The sequence below is a fragment of the Canis aureus genome, chromosome 1 (assembly GCF_053574225.1).
Source record: "Canis aureus isolate CA01 chromosome 1, VMU_Caureus_v.1.0, whole genome shotgun sequence".
NCBI lineage: Eukaryota > Metazoa > Chordata > Mammalia > Carnivora > Canidae > Canis > Canis aureus.
Genome location: NC_135611.1, coordinates 41,734,708 through 41,753,242, shown reverse-complemented (window position 1 = coordinate 41,753,242; position 18,535 = coordinate 41,734,708). Strand labels below are relative to the sequence as shown.

General features: G+C 40.8%; 1 protein-coding gene across 5 annotated transcripts in view; it reads right to left on the bottom strand.

Annotated features, from left to right (window-relative positions):
• Positions 1 to 18,535, bottom strand: part of PLEKHG1 (pleckstrin homology and RhoGEF domain containing G1) — a 224,808-nt gene that overhangs the window by 73,327 nt on the left and 132,946 nt on the right. The window lies entirely within an intron of this gene.

Genomic DNA, 18,535 nt, shown 5'->3' with positions numbered 1-18,535 from the left:
AGGGATAATGCAACAACCTGTGCCTTGTCTCCATTCAGTGAGTTAAATGACTAGGCCCAGGGGTACCTGGGTGGCTCAGTGGTTGAGCACCTGCCTTTTACTCAGGTCATGATCTCAGGGTCCAGGGATCGAGTCCTGCATCGGGCTCCCTGTGGGGAATCTGTTTCTCCCTCTGCCTCTGCCTCGTTCTCTGTGTATCTCTCATGAATAAATAAATAAAATCTTAAAAAAACAAAAAACAAAACAAACCCAACCAGGACCATCCAAGGAACCCTGCCTACACACGACACCCAGCACACACTGGTTAGTAGCATGGCTGTTGTGTGGCCTACTGTGTGCCTGCTTCCTCCTCAGGAGGGCAAGGAAGTAGCCAGATTGGAACCCCTTATGGTTCAAAAGCAGATTAACTCTATTTGCACAGACAAATTACAATAAAAACTTCTAACTTTAAAAATACTTAAACGGCTAAGTTTACTTGGTGCAGTTAAAAATTAAACTTATTGATTTTAACATTGCTGTTACATCTGAATTAAATTTATGTGATGTTCTAGTAGTAAAAAAACAAAAACAAACAAACAAACAAAAACAATAACAACTTCTACCATGGGTACTCATAGGAAGCTTGTGCAGCCTGCTATTAACATCGTTTGGGGGAGAAGGTCTGAAAGATGGTTAGCGGAGACATATGCATGCAAAGCATCCATGACACTTTGAAGTTTCCCAGACCCCAGCCTTCTCACTGGCTCTGTCCAGCCAGACACTAAATCCTGCCTCTCCTACCTGTCTTGAACCTGACCCCTCCCCTCTCCCATCCCTGCTTTGGTCTTGGTGATCTCCCACCATGCTTACTGCATGAGCATCTTAACTAATCCCTCTATGGGACTCTGACCCCAACTTTTCAGAATGAAGCCAGTGTGATCTTTCTAGAACTAGCAAATTTGAGGTTATGCTTCCTGCATAAAATGCTTTAATGACTTCCCCTAGCGTTCAGCATGGAGGGAGAGGTCCTTCAAGACCTCCATCACTGTTTACCTTTCTAGACTCATCTCTAACCACTTTCTTCCCTTACCCGCAAGCCACAGGCACTCACTCCTGGCACTTTCAGGAATGTCCCCTGTCCCCTGGCTTCACTGTCTTTACGCATTTTATTTTCCCTGCCAAGGTGGCCCCTCCTACTGGCAAACCCAGGCTAAGATTCTTCCCAGGAATCCTTCTGGATCCTTCCCACCCCTTGAGGGTCAGGCACTCCTGAGCGTTTGCATTTATGATTCCACGATAGGGGAAGCTGGAGTCATCCACATACTGGGCCAGCTCCGTGAAGAATGCCTTTGTACCTCCTGCTTTCCCTCAAAACTGACGTCAACAATTTGCAGGTGTTGCCTCTAGCTTTCCCAGCCCTGCACGTGTGCAGAACCAAGGCGGTGGATTCCTGATACCAGGTCTGCGGGCCAAGTGGGTGAAGCGGAGCCAGGAAGGCAAGGGTTAAGGAGCCAGGCTGCTCTCAAACTCCCTGAGGCTGAAGCTGTATTGAATTGTAACTCAAGCCGGCATTCCTCCTCGGCTCCCTCCCCTCCCTTTGTCCCGGGGACTGCGATTTTGCTTTTGCCACGCAACCTCTTGAAGACGCGCGTTTCATTCTCCACTCTCTTCCCACCCACCTAACTCCCCGCTTAGCACAAGAGAAGAAAGGCTCCCCTAATCAAAAGTAGATTAACTCACACCCTTTTCTCTACCTACATTTGCATTTGGAACACTCTTTACAAGGCTACAAACAGACCCCTGGGTCGTAAGATTTATCCACTGCTTTATGGAAAACTGGACAAAAGCTGTGTCTTTTCAGCCCTTCTGGATTTGCAGGGCCGCGGCTCTGGCCAGTGCTGCTGCGGCCCCCCCCCCCCCCCCCCCCCCCCCCCCCCCCCCCCGACTCATCTCCCACTTACAGCTTCTGAAAGGTTAACAGCATAACTGGGAGCCCCATTATAAAGCTGAAGGGAACACTTGTAACATTTCTTGTTGATCCGAAGAGAAAAAAAAGGTTTGTTTCAGAAGAAAATATTTTAAAGTGCAGCTGAAAGGAATGGCTTGCTTTGCCTCCTCCCAACACACACACACACACACACACACACACACACACACACACACACCCACACCCCATAATGTCATTTAGGCAGCTTGCACAGAAAATTGAGGAGTAATTTTGCCTCAATGTGATTTTGATTTTGCCATTTGCAACCACAGATGTAGGCTGCAGCCTTTTTCCGTGAGGGGCCGACTTTAGGGAAGAGGGGTGTCGATGATTCAGACGCGAGAATCATTATGGATTCTTTCCCATTAGCTTAACAAAACAAGAATCTTCGCGTTTAGAACAAGCATTCCATTTCACTTTGGGTTGGACAGATGTTTGCAACTTCTCATCACGTCTTTATTATTTTCTTAATACTTCCCCTTGCGGAGCAAGGATGATTCTCACTTCTCAGGAAGTGTCATCTCACGTCTGTTAATGGATCGGTTATTATACAAGAATCTTCTCGAAGTATTAAAAGTGAATTGTAATTAATGAAATCCTGGTACGTGTTACAACATGGACGAACCTTGGTAACATTATGGTAAGCGAAAGAAGTCAGACACCGAAGGACAAATATTGTTTAATTCGGGCAAATTCATAGACACAAAGCAGACTGGCAGTTGCCGGGGGCTGGGGACAGGGCAAAATGGGGAATGGCCATTTAATGGATACAGAGTTCTGTTTGGAATGCCAAGAAAGTTCTAGAAAGGAGCAGCAGTGACATTATGAGTGTGTTTAATGCCACTGAACTGTATACTCAAAAAAAGGCTAAAATGGCAAATTTTACATTATGTATATTTTAGAAGAGCAGAAGATGCTTAAAAAATCAATTACTCTAATTAGAAAATCACTCTGTTTATGAAGGCTAGGCATCAGAGGCTAGATTTTATTTATTTATTTTTAAAAGATTTTGTTTATTCATGAGAGACACAGAGAGACAGACAGAGACACAGGCAGAGGGAGAAGCAGGCTCCATGCAGGGAGCCTGACTTGGGACTGGACTTGGGACTTGGTCCCTGGTCCCCAGGATCAGGCCCTGGGCCGAAGGCGGTGCTAAACCGCTGAGCTACCTGGGCTGCCCAGAGGCTAGATTTTAGATGCGTACCAAACGTAAGGAAAGTTTTTTCTTGCTCTTCTGGCTCATCAATAAGGACTTGGGTTATGCTCGAAGCCTGAATTCACAAGGAAAATCACCAGGGGGACCGATGGCCTTACATCAGGCAATCTTTTAAGTTCTTTCCCCTGGCTCCTTAGGGCTGTCACATCAACCCCCACCCCTCCCTTGCTGAGGGTGAGGAAACCAAATAATTAAGCTTATTTTAAATATGTGGGGTAAATAGGCACTTGGTGAGAGCTTGAGGCCTTTCCTGGGGTAAAGACATAGGAATTACTGTTCAGTGTTTGAAATAATCTATTTTGGCTGCTCAAAGGACTTGCTTATTTCCTGGTTACATTCTTGAGAGCTGAGACTGGAGGAGATGAGATCTCCAGCCATCTTTAGATTTCAGCTTTTTGAATTAAACTCATTTACACAGGATGAAGCTGAGGTCAGATTGGCGGGTCGTCCATGGGCACACAGCTATGGGACCAGGGCCCGGCTGGCATCTGGCCCTTCAATCAATCTCAGTTTGACCCAGCTCAACTCAAAATTCTGCAAATAATTTCTTTCCACCGCTGCAGCCCTTTATATTGGAAACAAATTCCAACTACGTGTAGATACACCAGGGAAACTAAAAACTGCAATGAGATAGAACCCACCCGTTTTTAAGCTGCACAGTTAAAATAATTTTCGGAAATCATATTTTAACATAGATTAGCAAACACAACAACGGATGATACTTTAAAACCTACCAGAAATTACTGGCTTTTCCAAATAATTCCAATTATATTAATAATCATATAATAACAACTCTCATTTGAGTGCTTGCTGGGTGCCTAGCATCGTGTGAAGCATTTTGCAGGGAAAGCCTTATATATTTTCATCATGACTCTATTATTTCCATTTCACAGGTGAAAATGTAGAGACATAGAACAGTTCAGTAACTTGTCCAAGGATTACACAGGAAAGTGGCAGAGTCAGGATTTGGGTCTATCTAGTTCTCACAGATTTTAGCTTTTCATCATTTTGTTATATTTTGCGGGGGGAATGTGGGGTGGTAATTTGCGTTGTCTTTAGATATGGGTTGTTTGCTTCATGACAATGGAACAAAGAATTCCCTTTAGGACTGTAGGCCTCAACATCGATTGCCTTTTGGGATCTGGAGAGCTTTAGAAAAACCAGTGCAGGTTTCCTTGGCCCAGGGTGTGGCTTGGGACAAGACTAGTACCTGTTCTCCAGGTGATAATCAAGTTCAGCCTCTGCTTTAGAGAAATTCCTATTTTTTAGTTGCTCCTCCTAACCAGATTTCTTAGGTGATAGCTTTTAATTGCTCAAATAATAGCCCCTTTGAACCTGTTTATGAGGCTTACTATCCTTGGTATAAATCTAGCTGATGACCTCTTAATTGTGTGTTCCTCATAAGGGATCTTCATTATGTTTTACTTTTTTTCCTATTTTGAAGCAGTTTTCTTCCACTGGATCTTAACAAAAGTAGTTTTTGAAGATGCTGGATAAGTCTCAATATTAAGTAAATTTATATATTTAATCGGTAACCTTCTTTACCTTATACTTTTTAAAATCAGGACGTGAACTTCAAAGCCAGCTCCTACTTCAGAACAGGAGTTGGTGGGGTGCTTGGGTGGCTCAGTGGCCAGGCATCTGCCTTTGGCTCAGGTCATGATTGCGGGGGTGGGGTGGGGGTGGGGTCCCAGAATCAAGTTCCACATCGGGCTCCTCATAGGGAGCCTGCTTCTCCCTCTGCCTATGTCTCTGCCTTTTTCTCTGTATCTCTCATGAATAAATAAATAAAAATTCTTAAAAAAAAAAAAAAGAAAAGAACAGGAGTTGGCAAAAAGTGTCCTAGAGTACCAATCAGACTATTTTCACAAGTGGACTAGCCCAGACACTTTCTTGGGGCTTGCAGGAGCCCCTCCAAAGCCTACCTACATTTATGCTGGGGGGGAAAGGACAATTTCACGGGTTGCATTAGGAGGTGACTCTAACTGTTGCCATTTCGCTCTGTATCACCTCTCTGGCTGTGCCTCAATTATGTGGTGGCTAGACACAGAAGACACAAGCTCCTCTCCTCACACGTGCCCATGTCAATTTTATGCTCATCAGTGGCCGAGATATAGGAAACTGGGCAATCAGATAATAAGCTTCCAGAAAATTTCATTAATAAGTATGTATGAGAACTCTCCTCAATTGGTGTGTAAGGGGCAGTTGCTAAATCTTGTGTTTTACAATGCCAGTTGTTTCTAAATGAAATGGCCAGGAGATAGGCCCTTAGTCTGGGCACTAATACTTGGCCTCAGGATCTGGGTTTGAACAGCTATCAGTGCTAGGGCGCTTCTTAGAGTCAGGTCCACGCCAAGGCTATTACAGGCATTACCTTAATCCTCAAACTGTCTTATGAAGTATGCAATATCACTTCCTTTAAGAAAAAAATATTTGAGAGAGAGAGAGAGAACGTGAGTGGGGAGGAGAGGGAGAAGCAGGCTCCCCACTGGGCAGGGTGCCTGAAGCGGATCTCGATCCCAGGACCCCAGAATCATAACCTGAGCCAAAGCAGATGCTTAACTGACTGAGCTACCCAAGCACCCTTCGGCTTCATTTTAAGATGAAGAAACTGCAGGTTACAGAAGTCACCAAACTGCTTAAGATCAAAGGTGGCGACAGGTAGGGTTTGCATCCAGCTGAGGAAATCTCATCTATAAAAATGATTGGGTAAAACTAGAGCATTCATTCAGCAGATGGCCCGTTGAGGGTCAGAGTGCTGAGGGCTTGGAGAAGAAAATGTACCAACATGACTCAACTCCTGCAGAACCTGTGGTCAGGCAGGCCTCGCTGAGTTATTTCCTGGTTCCGTAATTTGGTATGATTTTACTTAATCGAAAATTCTATACAATTGAAAACAGCCTAAGTGTCCAAAGCAGATGGATGGACAAATAAAATGTAGTCTATATAGACTCTGGGATATATAATCTTAAAAGGAAGAAAATTCTGACACATACTATATTTAATAAGGATGGACCTCGAAGACATGATCTAAATGAGCTAAGGCAACAGGACAAATACTGTATAGACTCCACTTATTTGGGGTACCTAAAGTAGTCAATTCCATAGAGACAGAAAGTAGAATGGGGGTTGCCTGAGGCTGAGGGAGGGTAGAATGAGAAGTTCCTGTTTAAGGGGTACACAGTTTCAGTTGCTAGAAAAATTCTAGAGAAGGACGGTGGTGATGGTTGCACAACAATGTAAATGTACTCAAGCCATTGAATTGTACACTTAAAACTGTACACTTGATAAATTTTCATTTTAATCATTTTAATAAAACGAATATATATATTTTTTATTTTGCCACAATTTTAAAAAGAGATTAAAAGATTCTATGCAAGCTACTTGCATACACCCCTTAAGTGGCAAAGTAGTCTTGGTGGATGAAGGAGAAACCAAAAACATGAATGATCAGAAAACAGTAAACTACTACATGATGTAGGTGGACATGCTGTGTATCAGCCCAAGCCGCCTTTTCTTCTTCCAGGTGTTAAAGAGCGGGGTTGCCCTTGGCTTTAGGCTTATCACATAATCCAAGATCCTTCTATGTGATTAGTTTCACAAGGTGCAAACATCTTTGGAAGATATTTCTGGCCATGGGAAACTTCTTCTAACTGAAGGTTGGTTTGTTTAGAGCATAATTTCCTGAATTCTGTAATTTTCTACCCACTCAGTATAATTGAATATTCAAGATGGCACACATCCAAAAGGCAGCAGGATTCTAACCCAACTGAACAGGACCTGTTTTAGCAAATCTTCAATAGAATTTTGCCCACAGGCGGTCTTTGAAATATACGAGTTCTTTAGTAGACCAGTAATAATAGCTACTCAATCACTTGAGTTAACTCAAGTTTTTGAAATGCCTTTTTGTTAAAAATCAAAATGTTGCATTAAAAGCAAAGCCTAATAGAAGGGGAAGGACTTTTGGGTTGCAGGTATTTCTGGAAGTGCTTGATCATGTAAAAGAAATGAATGTACTCAGTCAGGTCTGTGAAAAGGCCAGTTTCTGTTTTCTTTTCCCCTCTAATTACATTGTAAGGCTATACTTTCCTTTAATACATCGTCTAACTGTATCTGCAAGTGTAGGTGGAAAACATCATTCAAATTTTAACGTCAGAAATACTAACATTTACCCCTTAAATCTTCTTGGTGCACACTAAGAGTTTCATAGACAGAAAATCCTATAGTCTGTGGACATTCGACCAAATTATGGAAATCCTTGCACCGAAAGAAAAAGTTCCTACCACTATTTGTGTTTATAAGGAACCATATTTGTTGGTTTGAAATTAGGGTAAAAAAAATCTATTTGTTAGTTTCCAGAAATATGAATGAATTCAAACTGCTAAGAGAACTTGGAATTCTTTCAAATCATTTTTTCCTAAAAGATGGAAATGGAAAGAGCCTTAAGGATATTTGTCATAGTCTTTATTAGTCTCATTGAAGATAAATGGAAGACCATGTTTTTTTGACAGCAGGAATACTGTTCTTCAATCTTCTACTCTGAGTAAAGATGGGGGTGGTGGTGGGGAGACTTACTTGTAATAAGTCATAATACTTCAGAGTAAGTACAGTCAGTTCTGCTATAACATTTGTTTTGAAAACATGAATTTGTCCCCAACATGATTAACATACAAAGGAACAATTTGAATTTATTTCAAATTTCCTAACTTTGCCTTTGCTTATGTAGGATTTCATCTATGAGAAACACTAGGTGGATGCAGAAAATTGCCCCCAGTTCCAAGGAGCAGCCCAGGAATACAAAACACACACATACTCACACACTCACCTCAATGCCTACCAATGAACTCAGTCTACCTGCACGGGCATCGTGTGCCACACTCCTCCATGTCAGGTAACCTTACTTCAAAATAACTCCTAAATTGCAACCCCGTGGATGGTTTCCTCTCTCTTTAATTTTTCTTTTTCCTCGTAGCCTATCTTGTATTTTCCCTCTTTGTTCTCTATTCTTTTTCCTCTTCATTGTTTGTTTTTCTCACTCCTTCTCTCTCTCACTCCCTCTTGTACTCTTCCTCTCTTACAGAGGGTAGCAGGTATGGCAACCAGGTGGCTTCCATAGCAACTTCAAGGTCAGATGCCATGTGTACTAAAGGAGATATGGATTTCTTAACCATTTAACATGTCTAAAACTGTCTTCATTTTTCTTATCTTTTTAAAAGTATCATGGATAATGTTTTTGAATGTTGGGCTCAAAACTCATTTTTCCTATAAGTCTTATTTTTCCCCCATGTGGTTTTGCACAGCGAGGGATTTTTAGGAACACACATGCCACATGTCATATTATAACAGAACCAACCGCAGGCACTTCAACATGCATATAGCTTTCGCGGCTCTCATCTGTATGTTCTCTTTCTTGGGTCTTAGACATTTGATATGGGCATTAAGACAATCCTCATCTATAATCTATTCTCAAATTATGAACTCTTGCAACCCAGTAAGAATACCCTACAAAGCCTGACTCACGGCCTCCAATACCCTCGACATCCTTAGACCGACCTCAACTATTCATCCCGCCCCACATTTCAAGAAGCAAGTCACAAATCAGGGCTTTCAGGAACTCAAGAGTGACCTTTCCATTATCTGAAGTTGAGTATTTCTCAGGGAGACACTGAGGACTATCTCCGCACTCATAATTTTTATAACAATGGGTGATCATTAAGCTATTGCTACAAAGTAATTTGAAAACCTTATCCAAGGTGAAGGTTAACAATGTAAACAGACTACTGTTTATCAATGGTAAATACATTTTCTATAAGTTCACCTCTGGAAGGATGCAAATTGACTTCAACTTCTTACAGAAAAACATTCATAATAATGTCGTTGATTTGGCGCATTTAAGGCTAAGAATATATAAAAACAATTTTCACAATTTGGTCTTTTGTTGCTCATTTTTTTTGGGTCAAATACCCATAATTCTCATTTTGGCCTCTCAGGATGGCTGAGAAATGAGTTTTAAAGAAGGGCATTCAGTTTCATATAAACTTTAACAGTGTGGCCATAAACTTGCAGATCCCAAGTATCATCCTGTTAAATGGTTAATGGCTTCAGTCCATTATCCTCATTGATTCCCTTTTGCTCACAAGGTTCCCAGGACACTAGCAAGATAAGCACAAACCCTGCTTTTGAACTATTGCTAGACATAGCAGCCCTATTTTTATTTTTTATTTTTTTAAAAGATTTTATTTCTTTATTCATGAGAGACACAAAGAGAGGCAGAGACACAGGCAGAAGGAGAAGCAGGCTCCATGCGGGGAGCCCGACGTAGGACTTGATCCCGGGTCCCTGGGATCACACCCTGGGCTGAAGGCTGCGCTAAACTGCTGAGCCACCCAGGCTGCCCACAGCCCTATTTTTAAACTGGAATACTACCAATGGTGTTCATTAATTCCAAAGAGCCCTATTGGCTGGTTGTGTGCATGGAAAGGAGTAGAATGATGGGAGAAAGGATAAAGAAAAAGGAGGTGATGAAGGTATGTGAGAAGACACTTTGGTCTGAGTCTGTTCCAAGACTGAAATGGAGAATTCATTTATAACATTCTGTAGAACCACTTGGCAGAGGGAGTCACCATAATCTCAGCAATAAGCATCACCAAAATTGTTCTTGCTTTCTTCCTATTTTTATTTTTAGTGATGGGAGTGGGGGACACACGGTGTAGTTTCACAACGAGGATGTTTTAATTCTATATAATGTGTCATTGGAGAATGCCAGTTGCTCACAAAATATTTCCCACCTTCTTTGGGTACACAGCGAGACTATATCTATAGTTTGTTATGGCCACCTGAGAAGAGTAGCATCTGCAGAAGGAGGCCAGGGGGGTGATCCCCTTCTGTGCCTGACTTAGAAACCTCCCCCAGGCATGTGTCCCTGTCTCCTTGCCCTTCTAGCCCAATGAGATGGTGCAGACTGTAGCAATCTTGGAAAGTCAGGCGCTGAAGACGTCAGAGCCTCATCAGCCAGGGTTCTCAAATGAGTATATACAGGAGCACCACTCCTGCCTACCTGAACATCCACAAGTAACTGTTCCAGAAGAAATAAATGTATTTCTGTTCTATTAAGCCACTACATTAGGGGTTTCTATTTGTGACTGTGGCTTAGCCTATCCTTACAGACATGTAAGATGTGTTGCAAATCTTTAGAGCAGACCTTCTCAGCCAGAGGTGATTTTGCTCCTCAGAGGATGTTTGGCAATGTCTAGATGTTTTTGGTTGTTAAAAGAGGAGATGGTGGTGGTTCGATTGGTAGCTAATGGGTGGAGGCCAGGTTTGCTGTGAAACCATCCTATAACATTCATGGCAATCCCCCACAACCAAGAACTATCTAGTCCAAAATGTCTGTGGTACTCCTGCTGTAAAACCCTGCTCTAGAGAGGGTAAAAAGAGGGCAAAAACCTTGAACTCTTTGCTAGATTCTAAGAGAAGATTTGCAATAACAGTGTAGACTACTGGTAGAAGGAATATGTTCTGGAATGAAACCCGAGTTTAAGTTCCAGCTCTATCACTGTCTGGTGGCCTTGGACAGCTTACTTTGCTCTTTGTACATTCAATATTCTTGTGCTAAAATAGGAAAATTACAATAATACTCATATGATGGGGCTGTGAGTGAAGATGGGGCTTAAGTGGGTACCTGATATATGGTAAGTACTCAAATATTAGTTGTTATTATTAGTATTTCCTAGTGTTTTTGTTGTTGTTATCAAGGCACATATTTAAAAAATTTAGAAGTGTTGATACATAGTATGTTTACAGATGTTGGGAACCAGTGAGGTGGTAGGAATGGTCATAAAGCTTAAGGTGTCAGTTGATGATGTCACTGCTTACCATGCTCCCAGGAGAATCTGATCAATATAGGTATTTTAAACAATGTTCCTAATTTTTAACTGAAGGTCTAACCATAAAATGTGAAGAGAATAACCTAAACTGACAGCAGTCATTAAGTACACAAGAACTCTTGTCAACAGCCAACCCACCCACTTTTATATATCAACTCTGCGAACTTCTACACACTTTGCTTTCACTAAATGCTGTCCACCTTGGACATTTTCATTGTTAATACCTTCTGACTGATCAACAGAACATTCAACATTGGCAAACTCTTTAGGACTGGAAAAAAGTGAAAACCCAGGTCTCTGCCCTCCCTCCCACATTAGATGGGTAGAATAGATGAACACTCAAAATCACTGTGTTGAAATTGAAGAAGACATAAATAAATGGAAAAATATTCTGTCTCACGGGTTGGAAGAAGTCTTATTGTTAAAATGTCAATACTGTCCAAAGCAATCTACAGATTCACTCCAATCCCTGTCAAAATTCCAGTGGTATTTTTCATAGAACTAGAACAAATGATTCTAAAATTTGTATGGATCCACAAAGGACCCAAATAGCCAAACCTATATTGAAAAACAAAAAAAGCCAGAGGTATCACAATGCCTGGTTTCAAACTATAATACAAGGCTATAATAATCAAAACGGTATAGTACTGGCATCAAAACAATCACATGGATCTATGGAACAGAATAGAAAGCCCAGAAATAAACCTATGTATATGTTATTCATTAATTTACAAAAAGGAAGCAAGAATGTATAATGGAGAAAAGACAGTCTCTCCAATAAACAATGTCAGGAACACTAGACAACCAAATGCAAAAGAATGAAAATGGACCACTTTCACACACCATATACAAAAATTAACTCAAAATGAATTAGACTTGAATGTAAGACCTGAAATCTTAAAACTGCTAGAAGAAAACCTAAGCAGTAAGCTCCTCAACATTAGTCTTACTAATGTTTTTTTTGGATCTGCCCCTTCAGATAAGGGCAACAAAAGCAAACAAATGAGACTACATTAAACTAAAAAGCTTCTGCACAGCAAAGAAAACCATCAACAAAATGAAAGTGGGAGAAATATTTGCTAATCATATATCTAATAAGGGGTTAATATCCAAATATGCAAAGAATTCATACAGCTTAATAACAATCTCATTAAAACATGGGCAGACGATCTGAATAGACACTTTCAAAGAAGACATACAGATGGCCTATAGGCACATGAAAAGATGCTCAACATCACTCATCATCAGGGAAATGCAAATCAAAACCACAATGAGATATTACCTCACACCTGTCAGAATGGCTATTATCAAAAAGACAAGAAAAAATAAATGTCGGCAGGGATGTGGATAAAACGCTATACACGGTGGGAATGCAAATTGGCACAGCCACTGTGGAAAACAGTATGGAGTTTCCTCAAAAAATTTAAAATAGAACTACCATATGACTCAGCAATTCCACTTCTCGGAATTATCCAAAGAAAATGAAAACACTAATTTGAAAACATCTGCACCATGTTCATTGCAGTATTGTTTACAATAGATATGGATATGAAGATATGAAACAACCTAACAACCATCGATAAATGAATGGATAAAGAAGATGGGGTCTCTCTCTCTCTATAATGGGATACTACTCAGCTACAAAAAAGAATGAGATCTTGCCATTTATGGACCTGGAGGGTAGTATGCAAAGTGAAGTAAGTCAGTCAGAGAAAGACAAATACCACATCATTTTACTTTGATAAGTGGAATCTAGAAGCCAAAACAGACAAAATCAGATCGAATGAGTATGCGCAGGTGCAGCGAACAGAGTGGTATTTGCCCAAGGGAATGGGGGTTGGGAGCGGGGAGCAAAATGTGTGAAGGGGATTAAGAGGTACAAACTTCTAGTTAGAAAATAAATGATTTGGGCAGCCTGGGTGGCTCAGCAGTTTAGTGCCGCCTTTGGCTCAGGGCCTGATCCTGGAGACTGGGGATGGAGTCCCATGTCAGGCACCCTGCATGGAGCCTGCTTCTTCCTCTGCCTGTGTCTCTGCCCATCCCCCACCCCACGGTGTCTCTCATGAATAAATAAATAAAATCTTAAAAAAAAGAAAATAAATAAGTTTTGAGGATATAATGTACAGTACAGGGAATACAGTCAATAATACTCTATTAACTTTGTAGGATGACAGATGGTAAATGCACTTATTGCGATGATCAGTTCACAATGTATACAAATGTCAAATCACTACATTGTACACATGAAACTAACAGGATATTGTATGTCAATTATGCTTCAATAAAAACAAACAAAAGAAGGGGAAAGAAATCACTGTGTTCCTACCCTCTAAGTTTTTGTCATTGAGGTGGAGAGAGAGGAGAATGAGGTAGGGTAGGGAAGAAGGGAGCATGATGACAACACTACCACCACAACAATAATAAAGAGATCTGGACACGCATAATCAAAGTGAGATGGGAGGGATTTTTATGTACAGCAATGAGATGTGCTACCTAAGGAATAGCTCCTTACACAAACAGAAAACTATTTAACAGGTTTGCTTTTAAATCATCATAGATCTTAAATGGTTTTAAGAAAGATCTCTTTCACCCATTACGATAAAAGCCCTTGGAGGGAAAGAAACAAATAGAGACATTCAAATAAAAGTACTCAAATGCCACGTAAAAGAAAAAGTACATTAGCTTGTGCCAAATCCCACAGTGTAAGTTCTTTATGAAATCCACCCACATAACAAGCCTTCATTAAAAACAATTCCTGCCAAGTCCTACACTCCAGCATTGAACACATATTTCCCCCAGTATTCAAAACACTCTGCGCGACCTCATAAAAAGTGTCAGTGTAATAAATGTTATTTAAACTGGAGGGGAAGTATTGAGTGAGGACATCTGCAAATAAAAAGGTAATAAAAGCCATGACAATTCACCTCTTCTCAACAGCCTTCTCCCTTGGTTCCAGAACTTTCTTTCTTTCTCCTCTTCTCCAGGGTCCTAAGCAGTTGTGACTGGTCCAGGGAATGCCCACAGAGAATCCTATTTTAATGGCTCAGGGAACACAGAGGCAGAGACTTGAACTGCCCCCTTCCCACACCAAACAGTTGTTTCTCCCATAGGATCCACAGAAAGCCAGACTTCCTCAGAAAACCACATCTAAAACTGACAGTGGTGTCCCGGAGTGGGGGGTGGCCTCCCCGGACAGAAGCTAACTCCGATTCCATTCTATCTGAGTCTGAGTCCCAAAGCTAAGTCTCTAGGCAGAGGAAATGGCGGACAGGCCCTATAGACTCCTCAGGCCTGGTCACTAGGTTTCTTTCTTTCCCTCTGCAGATGTGAGAGAAGGCTTGCTTCCCAAATGTGAGGTTATCCCTTCCAATGAATCCAGTGCTTCTTCTTGAAGCCACGGAAATGGGCAGAACAGCTTTCAATGTGTTTCACGTCACCAAGCGTGTGAAAAGCATCCTTTCCTCTACCTACCCTGCCACTGTCTACACTATCGCGCACTAAACAAAGAGTCCCTGTAGACTGATAAACACAAGAGCTGGGGGGCTGGGGTCGGAGATCAGCATTCTAACCCTTGTTCAGCTAGAGCTTTTGAACAATGCTAATTTAAATGCTTTCAACAAAGCTATGCTTAAGGCTTCGGGTCTTTAAGTTTTATGCATTAAGCTGTGATATTCACTTCTCAGCTTTTTACACACTGTGTGGACAAAGGTGCTTGAAAAGAATTTTAGCTCTCTAGAAGGTGATAGAAAAAAATAAACTCATGTTACACTTAGTATTTTACCCACTTTTTTTCTACTAAGTACGCATGTCCTCAGTGTCCCAAAAGATGATTTAGGGTAGCATCCAAGTTGACATTTTGTAGTAGGGAATTAACTTCTACTTGCATAGCATTATATAACATTATGAACTATTTAGAAACTTTCCTAAGAGGTTGAAACAGGCCATAAACTATATCAGGGGCCAAATCTTATGAGGCTTTCAAAGGCTCTTTTATAGATCATTTAGGAAGATTAAAGAATCCCCCTCTCCCCATGAGAGTCCCCACACAGTCATCGTAAGGTTCCATTAAACATGAAAGAGATCCTTATTTTCCACTTTCCAACTACGGATTTCTAGTTCTCCACAAACTGTCTCATTGGCTACTTTACTTTTACTTTTAAAACTTGCTTTCTGGGATCCCTGGGTGGCGCAGCGGTTTGGCACCTGCCTTTGGCCCAGGGCGTGATCCTGGAGACCCGAGATTGAGTCCCACATCAGGCTCCCGGTGCATGGAGCCTGCTTCCCCCTCTGCCTGTGTCTCTGCCTCTCTCTCTCTCTCTCTCTCTGTGTGACTATCATAAATAAATAAAAATTAAAAAAAAAAAACTTGCTTTCTTATTTATTACCTCATTTTATCTGTGAATGCTATTGGGAGCTATATATAGAAATGCAAATAACTCCGTTGTTCCTTTGAGTAAGGGGGACAGTCAAGATTTCACTTCTGTTTCTTTTCCTCTCTCCCCTCTCAAATGTCAGGTGTACAAAATTAGATGACTAGCTAGCATGTCTGGCAAAGAAGCGGAGGGTGGAACAGCCATGGTGGGGAGGGAGGAGCAGGGAGCTCAAAACAATGGATCTGGCGAGGGATGCGAGGCAAAGGAATAAAGAGGAATAGAGGTAAGGTTAGTAACATTTTAAAAATTTTCAGGAAACAGGAAAGGAAAAAGATCTATATATTTGGGATTAATACAATCTTTCCACATATGGGAAAGAAAGATGTATAGCCTTCTTTGTATGTGTAACCAACATCTGGGGATTCTTTTGTCTAAATAACTTTGGAAGGATCTCTTCTCCAAAATCAGATATCCTGGGACCAGGTTGAACAGGTCAAAGCACATTGTGTTTATGGTGGGGTTTTTTTTGTTTTGTTTTTTTTAGATTTTATTTTTAAGCAATCTCTAAACCCAATGTGGTGCTCGAACTCACAACCCCAAGATTGAGAGTTGCATGCTCCACTGACCGAGGCAGCCAGGTGCCCGTGTTAATGTCTCATAAATCCTATACATCAGTGATCTTTCACAAAAATATTTCCATTGATAAATCCTAAAAACAAAACTAAACCTGACCTGTGGGAATGATGTCTGAATACTATATATGGATAAAATGTGCTACTTATAGGAGAAATTGATTAAGCTAAGGAAGCTAATGTCAAAGGGCATTAGCTAATGTCAAAGGGATTCAGTAAAGCACTGTGTAGAAAGTCAGAAATGTGCTCCTGCACAGATGAAATGTAACTTACCAATATCTTTGGAAATGCTTAGTTTTTGCCCCCCTCAGAAATAATTCTTGCTGAAAAGGAGCCAACTAACAAAGCTCTGCCTCTTAGGTATGGTGAGAACTTGTATTAGCAGGTTGCTAATAGCAGCCCCCTTTCCCATCTTGAAATTCTGCATTTGAAAAATTGAGGATACGAGAGAAGTCAGTTACAGAATTATAAAAATGAGTTAGAAATTGATCAAGGGAAACAAATTAGAATGGAATGGATGCTCTGTATCTTGAAAGAATACTGATTTTCAGTCTTTATTGGGTGGAGTTGCAGCAAGTGGAAAAATAATTGGTTATTCTTCATCAGGGAAAGAACTAGATAAAATGAGTTTAACCATTCAGTGAAAATTGTGATCTTGAGAAACAGAGGTGGGGCCACATAACAAAAGTATGTGAAGAAAAGCCTGTGACAACTAATCCCTCATCTAAAGAGTCTGGCTTGTTCTAGGTGGAGAGGGTAAATAAGTCAAAGCATTCTGGCGGATTCTGGAACAAAGCAGCATTTACTTCTTCCTACACGGGTGCCTCCCACTATGTGTCGGGGTTTTCTTCCCCAAATACCCTTCCTCCCAACATTCTTTTTTACCTTTCCTCTCCCTAATTATGTGTCACCTCAGATTTTCAGTGGATTCACTGGAAATAATCCCAAGTACATTCAAAATAATAATGGTGGAATCAGTGGTGTAACTTTTTTATTTTTGTGAAAGACTTTAGGTGAAACACAGCATAGTTAAATGGTGACCAGTCTCTAGCAGCAAATTTAGAGGAGGCTGGTGATGAGGATAGTCTCCTTTTATTAACTGTTTGCCATGTGCCACATCCTGTTCTAAGAGATTTTCATGCATTTAAAAAATTCTTATACAAATCCTAAAAGGCGGGTACTCTTTATTAGTCTCATTTTAGAGTTAATGAAACATAGGCACCAATTCATAGCATCAAGCAGGGGATGGCAAATTATGGCCCCTGGGTCAAACCTAGCCCTAAAGTTTCACCGGAAAGTCCATACCCACTCATTGCCATAGTGTCTGTGGCTGCTTTTGAGCTACAACAGCAGAGCTGAGCCATTGTAAGAGAACTTTGGTCCCAGAAAACCTCATATTTACTCTCTGGCTTTTTACAGAAAAGGTCCATCTAGCCCCAGTGTAAAACATGGTTATCTCACTGATAATAATAATAATAAGGGGCAAGAACATCTGGGCAACTTGGAATAGAACTTCTACTGAAACTTAGCAAAAAATATCCTGTTTTTATCGGTTCCCTTTTGTTCAGATCTTACCTACTTCCTCTTACCAAGGTTTATCAACCAGTCTCAGAAAAAAACAACTGTGTTCATGGAATATCAGCCAGTAACTAAGGGCTTCTCTCTCAGGATGGTGATTTTTTATCAGGCGGAGGGATTTCCAAGAAAGAAAAGAAAAAAGGAGAGACCAAAGAAAGCTTTGACAACCATGAATTTCCTGAGAGGCTGCAAAATTTTTGGCAGTTTCACAGGTATTTATTCTCAAGTACAAATGACATCATTGTTGAAATTAAAAACAAAATTGGCCTGGTGTAGTCTACATTTGGTATCACATATTGTTTTGGTTGAGCATCAATTGATTTTTCTATTTTTACCGGGAAGTTATGTCATTACTATTTTTAGTAGGCAGTGTCTGGTTCTGTCATTTATGGAATTCAACGCAAATTATGCCTCAGATTTTTTTTCTAAACCTCTAAAAATGCATATATTTGGTGCAGAATGTGCTCATCAGCAAATATTCTACTATCCTTTAAAGATTTTTTAAAAAAGATTTTATTTGTTTATTTGAGAGAGAGAGACAGCACGATCAGGGAGAGGGGTAGAGAGAAGCAGACTCCCCACTGAGCAGGGCACCTGATGCCGGGCTCAATCCCAGGACCCTGGGACCATGACCTGAGCTGAAGGCAGACGCCCAACTGACTGAGCCTCCCAGGTGCCCCCCTCTGAAACATCTTCGATTATAAGTCTACAACAGGAAGTGGGTACTAACAAATGAAAGAACTTGGTCTATTACCAGCAGCAAACTGGGTCCAGTTTTATAATAGATAAATTTACCTTTGAAATATTAATATTTTACTCATTGAAAATGAGTTAACATCTGAGATGCTCAAGTTTTTAAGGATAAAGTAAAAATTACCAATTTA